Source organism: Puma concolor, chromosome A2 (assembly GCF_028749965.1).
Source record: "Puma concolor isolate L17-30 chromosome A2, mPumCon1.1.hap2, whole genome shotgun sequence".
In the NCBI taxonomy this organism is placed as follows: Eukaryota; Metazoa; Chordata; class Mammalia; order Carnivora; family Felidae; genus Puma; species Puma concolor.
Window position 1 is genome coordinate 24,713,861 of NC_141668.1, and position 6,208 is coordinate 24,720,068.

At 49.2% G+C, this 6,208-nt stretch overlaps 1 protein-coding gene across 2 annotated transcripts in view; it reads right to left on the bottom strand.

Moving 5' to 3' along the window:
* CALU (calumenin) overlaps positions 1–963 on the bottom strand; it is a 32,061-nt gene extending 31,098 nt beyond the window's left edge. For both annotated transcript variants that reach the window (XM_025929590.2, XM_025929589.2), the window contains exon 1: positions 824–963. The gene's annotated coding sequence lies outside the window, so the exon portion shown is untranslated. The remainder of the gene's footprint in view (positions 1–823) is intronic.
* Positions 964–6,208: the final 5,245 nt, after the last annotated feature.

Consider the following 6,208-nt stretch of genomic DNA (forward strand, 5'->3'; position numbering starts at 1 on the left):
CTTGATGCAAAAGCTGCTCTCAAAACTATCGACCACCAACTATGCTCTTAATCAGGGCAGCTACAGGGAATTAAGTTTACTTCTGAACATAATATGCCAAAAAACAGAACTAGGGTCTGCACCTAGAAGCAACAAAACAAGGTAAAAGCTACAATTCCCTAATAAAGGTTTAAAAACTCTTTTCTGTCGCTGACAGAACGATGCAGCCAAACATGAAGGCTAGAAACAGTCGGCTTTTCTTTAAAATTACACAAAGTTTTATTTTAAATCACAAAATGTCTTCCCGCTTTCTCCCCGCTCCCCCCGCCCCGTTTCTACACCCTCACTCAAAGTCGGTGAACACGACTTTCTTGGCAGACGCACCCGGGATGTGGCCTTGGGGCTGAGCTGGAGGACACAGGTAGGCCGGTTAGTGGGAGGTGGCAGAGAACTGTTACAATACTACTATTCCACTGCCCTCCGACCTTCAGTTGGCAAACAAGAGTGACCCTCTAGTCCGAGGGACTCGTTGAGAGACGGGACCCAAGGACGGCGGACGTGGCAAGCCAGGCACAAAACAGTACCCCACACAACGCAAAGCCGGGAGCCGGAGTTCGCCGAGACCCAGGCCCCTTCCCAGAGCGCGCGAGAGGGCGAGCGGCGGCCTTCGATTCAGACTGCGCGCTGAGGGCTCGGGGGTCGCGAGCAGGCTCAAGGCCCGTAACCCCGCGCTAGCAGAAACAGGGGCCCAGAACGAAGGGGACCTATGCCGCGTCGAGAGCGAGGACCGAAAGAAAGCGAAAAAGGGAGATGGTGCGAAAGGACCGAGGGCCACGACACCTACCTTTCCTCGTAGCGCCCCCAGCCCAGGCTGCCACGGCCGCCTCTCACCCACGGGCTCAGCTCACGCGCGCAAGCACCGCCCAACCGGAAGCGATTCCGCGCCCCGCCCCCATCCGCCTCGCCGGCGGCCTCCTGACCAATCATCAACGAGCCCGCCGCTGACGCACAGCTTCCCCGGACACCCATTGGCCCTACAGTCGCGTAGCCGGGATTGGCTGGAAAGCGCCACGTCCCCGCGAGCGCGCCGAGTGCGTGGACCGGATTCCCGCCCGACGCTGGTCCCCGGCGGTGTGGGGGTGATGAGCCCCAGCCCCCGACTCCGGGCGGCTTGTGGGCGCGGCTGTCTGGCAGCCACGTCCCAGTTCACAGCGCATGACTCGGCCTCCACAGGGCTTCTTGGATTACTCTGCTAGTTATCTCCTTGCCCACTAGCACGTAGGACCGAATTAATTCGCCTGCATCAGTCCCCAGCTGTATTGAACAATACCAATTTTTTTCCTACTGCTCTGATCGGGTGGCCTACGAGAGGGTCTTCAGTCGTTGGCTCCAGTGTATCTTTCTGCTTTATCTACTCCCTCTCACAGATCTTGTGCTCTGTCCACCATTATCTCGGTGTTACCTAACAGCTGGCTGGCCCTTTCACATCTCTTTGGTGTTCTGCCTTCAGTGACCTTCTCCGCCTGGACGAAGTGCGTTTTCCTGATTCTCTGCGTTATGAATGTCAATAGAAGTCCCGGTTAGCTTTTTAGAAGTCTTTCCTGACCCCACCAGACATAATAATCCTTTATTTGCCTTCCTAACACGTTGTATCTTCAATACACTTTGCCAAATTTTGCTATAAAAAGCTGCTTATCCATATGTCCTCCTCTAGGCTAAGCTCCAGGGCAGAGACAGGACTTCCTCATCTTTTTATCTACAGCTCTGACCTTGCTGCCCAGTTCAGAGTAAATGGTTAATAATGTTAAGTAAACTGAATGGGCGGAACCCATAGTATATCCCTGATTTAAGAGGAATATAGGAAATTTTTCACTTACTCATTTTCATGTCACGAAATTCAAAGAAGCATTAAATGAGGGCCACTACGTTTGCAAAACAAATGGAACATAAACGTATGTTCTTAGCAAAGCCTCTATAATTTAAAAGCCAATGGAAACGCATAGTATGCTGATGAGAGAGTTAAATACAAAGCAAGTTAATACACTTTTAAGTGCCAAGGTGAGAGGCTGACTGAATGCTTTGGGAATTCAGACACAGGAGTGACAGTGACCCTTGGTGGTAGCCCGTGAGGTCTTCCTAAGAAGGTGTGACTCAGGCTGGACTAAGGAATTCTTTTTTTTTTTTGGACTAAGGAATTCTTGAATGCAAATACTCAGCAACAGCAGTAACAGGAACAAGGGCAAGCGGGGAACAGAGGAGCAGGTAAATTTTCATGCCAGGTTGGGGATGAGAGGTGTAAAAAAGGTGGGGGAAGGGCGTGAAGATGAGGAGAGAACACAGATATAAGTTTCTCAAAGTAATGCAAAGTCTTAATCTGAGGAGCCTGAGCTGAAGGCAGTAGGAATTGTCGGTCTTCGGAAGGTTTCTAAGCTTGCACCTGTGTGGGAGGTAGGAGATTGAAAGTGGTTCTTTCTAGGAGGAATATCTCCTAATCGGGATTAACTACAGAACTGACTGCATCAGGAAGTAATTTAAAAACTTTAAAAAGTGACTCCTTGAAGTCAGGTGCTGGTAAACCCACAATGGATAGGACATGGCCCCTGCCCTCATGGAACTGCGACCAGTGGGAGAGCCACCCACCTCGGAAGTGTTCTAGAGGAAGGTGGGTAAGGTAACGGGACTCTGCCGGGGATGGGGCCCTGCAACCCTGAGATCCCCGTGGATAAGGGCTTTGCGTAGGCAGAGCAAGAAAAGTAGGAAAGAACTCTTACATACGAGAAAAGTTCTTAAAGTGGAAATAACAAGTCCTGGACCCAGTGACTGCTGAGATGACATAAATGAAGAAGCACCCAGAAATGTAAAGTTTTAGTCATAGGAAACAGGGAGAATGAGCTAGGTAGGTGGAAGAGAAATGAGTTGAGCTCAAGACATGGGAAATCTAAGACGATGGCAGAACACCTAAAAAGAGAGAGCCGATAGGCTGGAGGAGATCCTTAGAAGGGTCATTGGCCAGGAGGCAGCTGAGGGAGCCATGAGAACAAGTGAGCTTTCCGAGGAGAAGAAAGCACATCGAGCTTCGAGGGAGCCCCAGAGTTAGAAAGTAGGTGGAGGAGGAAGAGGACGCAAGGGGTGACGCACACAAGACATGCCACCTTACCTGCACCCGAAGCCCATTAGCCCTGGATTCTGTCTCTGAGAGAAGCACTGAGGGAATGTTTATGGCAGGTGTGATGTCAACCGCAAAAGGCTGATGTTCTTGAGGCATTCCCTGTTCTGCCCATACGGTGCCACTAAGCATTTACTCCACAAATAAATGTATTGTTTCCTGTGTGCCAGATGCTGTTCTAGGCACTGGGAGACGGCGACAGACAAAATAGACCAAACTCTCTTATGGTGCTTGTGTTCTGGTATGTAGCTAATAATCCAGGTAAAAAAGCAAAATATATAGAGTGGGAGGTAGTGATAGGTACCAAGGAAGAAAATAAGGCAGGAAAGGAGAGAAGAGAGAGCTGGGACTATCCAGAGTGGTGTTGTAATCTTAGAAAGAGTGGCCAGGGAAGGCTCATAAAGAGAGGGACATGTAAGTGAACATCCGAAGGTGGTGGAGGAACATTCCAGGAAAAGGGAACAAGAGTAAAGGCCCTGACCTGAAGCGTGCTTGGAGTGTTTGAGAAGCAGCCAGGAGCCAGTTTGGCTGGACTGTGGTAATTAAGGAGAGTGGAGAAAATGAGGTCGGAGGGGAGGTAACAGGAGAGATGGCGGTGAGGAGGAGAGGGACACCACGTGGAGCCTTTAGGCTATTGTAAGGACTTTCCCTTTTCCTGTGGCTGAGCTGGCTATTTACCAGACTCTTTCCTCTTCCTTCTATGGACACAGCTAGGCTGCAGTGTGCACAGGTAACTCAGATCTGGCCAAAGGAAAAGTAGCAGGTACGATGTCTACTACTTTTAGTCCTTGCCGTACAAACCTGCCGCATGCCATTCTCCAAGTTCTTTCTCTTTCTGTGGCAACCCTAGAAGCCGTGTATTGCAGATGGGCCGTCGCAAGATGGAAGGAGCCCAGGTTCTTGTTAAACAATCACTCACGGAGGGCGCCTGGGTGGCTCAGTTGGTTAAGCATCTGACTCACGGTTTTTTGGCTCCGGTCATGATCTCACCGTTCATGGGTTCAGGCCCCGCATTGGGCTCTGTGCTGACAGTGCGGAGCCTGCTGGGATTCTCTCTCTCCCTCTTTCTCTGCCCCTCCCCCACTCATGCTTGCTCGCGTGCTCTCTCTCTCAAAATAAACTTAAAAAAAAAAAAACAAAACCTGCTTACTGAACAGGGACGCCATTTGGGGACTTTTTCTGAGAAATAAACTTCTATTGGCTATTTTATGCCACTGACATATTAGAATTTATCTCTTACAGAGCTAGCATTTCCTTAACCGATGCAGATGGGAAGACATTGGAAGGTTTTGCAGAAAAATGACGTGATCTAAGAGTTTCACGAGGCTACATTTGGCTGAAGACGGTGAGATTAGAAACAAGCCACCGTGATCTGGACTAGAGATACAAACTTGGGAGTCATTGGTTTATGTGTGATATGCAACCACAAACTTTGCTTTGGAGATGGTATAAGGGTGTTGATGAGAACGAATCAGCAAAGGAAACTGAGAAGTAAAATCAGTGAAGGAGGAAAGCCAAGAGAATACAGTGTTCTAGAAGCCAAGTGAAGAAAGCATTTCAAAGAGAAAGCAGTAGCTACATATGTCACATGCTGGTGACAGTAACATGAGGACTGATTAGCCACCGACTTGAGCAATAGGGGGGCAGGTTTGGTGGGGAAGTGGGTTCAAAAACCTACTAGAGGGATTCAGGACAGAATAGGAAGCAAGAAATTGGACACCCTTTCAAGGAGTTTGCTTTAGAGGGGTAGAGAAAATTGGAGCAGAGGGGGAGAGGGACCGAGAGAGGTTTTGTTTTAGTTTCTTCCACAAGCAACACCAGTTTTATTGCTGTTGGGAGGGATCTAGGAGCAAGGATAAAACTGATGTAAGAAAAAGGGAGAATTGCTGGAGGAGTGTCCTTGGGTAGAAGAGATGGGATAGGATCTAGTACTGAAGGGGAAGAGTTGAACTTTGCTTAGAACTCAGACAGTTCTTCCATAGTAACAAGGAGAGAAACAAGATCTATGGGTCTGGTGCCTGGTAAGTGGTGGACATGGTCATGAGAGCTTGGAGTTCTCTTTCAGTTGCTAGCTACTATGTTCTCGGTGAAAAAGGAAGCTGAGGGGTGCCTGGGTACCTGAGTCGGTTAAGCGTCCGACTTGGGCTCAGATCATGATCTCACAGTTCGTGAGTTTGAGCCCCACATCGGGCTCTCTGCTGTGAGCACATGGGTCCTCTGTCTGCCTTTCTCTATGCCCCCCACCCCCTCTGGTTTTCACTCTCTCTCAAAATAAATAAATAAACTTAAAAAAAAAAAAAAAGGAGGGGCACCTGGGTGGCTCAGTCGTTAAGCGTCTGACTTCAGTTCAGGTCATAATCTCATAGTCTGTGGGTTCAAGCCCCCACTCGGGGCTCTGTACTGACAGCTCAGAGCCTGGAGCTGAAATTCTGTATCTCCCTCTCTCTCTCTGCCCCTCCCCCGCTTGTGCTCTGTCTCTCTCCCTCTCGAAAATAAATAAACATAAAACATTTTTTTTTAATAAAACAATAAATAAAAAGGAAGCTGGGTCATCAGAAGGCACTGGGGGTGTGTGTGTGAGGCAAGAGGTATGAAGTAGCCATTCAGCAGTCACAGCAGATGAGGGACGCATAGTATGACCTCTGGGCAACATTAAGGACCCTCCTGAGACTTGAGATGACGACTTGGAGGTAAGACTGGTGGGTATGTCCCATGGTTTTCTCCAAGCAAGTTTTGCAGCATGATGGGAGCATGGAGTGGGCAGAACTGGACTTAGCCAAGTGAATGAAATAAAGTGGAAGAGACACAAGGTGTTGAGGGTGCATGCTGAATATGGAATATGGAATCTAGGCTGGAGGGGAGGGAAATGAGGACACGAGGAGGGTGAGGAACCGTGGAAACCCAGAAGGAGCAGAAGATTGTGGTGGGTGGAAGGATTATTGGACTCAGGGAAAGAGGGGAGGCAGTGGAGGTGGAGAGTGGGAGTAATGGGGGAGGGGTGCAGTTATTAATGAGAGACTCCAGGATAGAATCATGGGAGTCAGTGGCCAATGAGAGTAATGG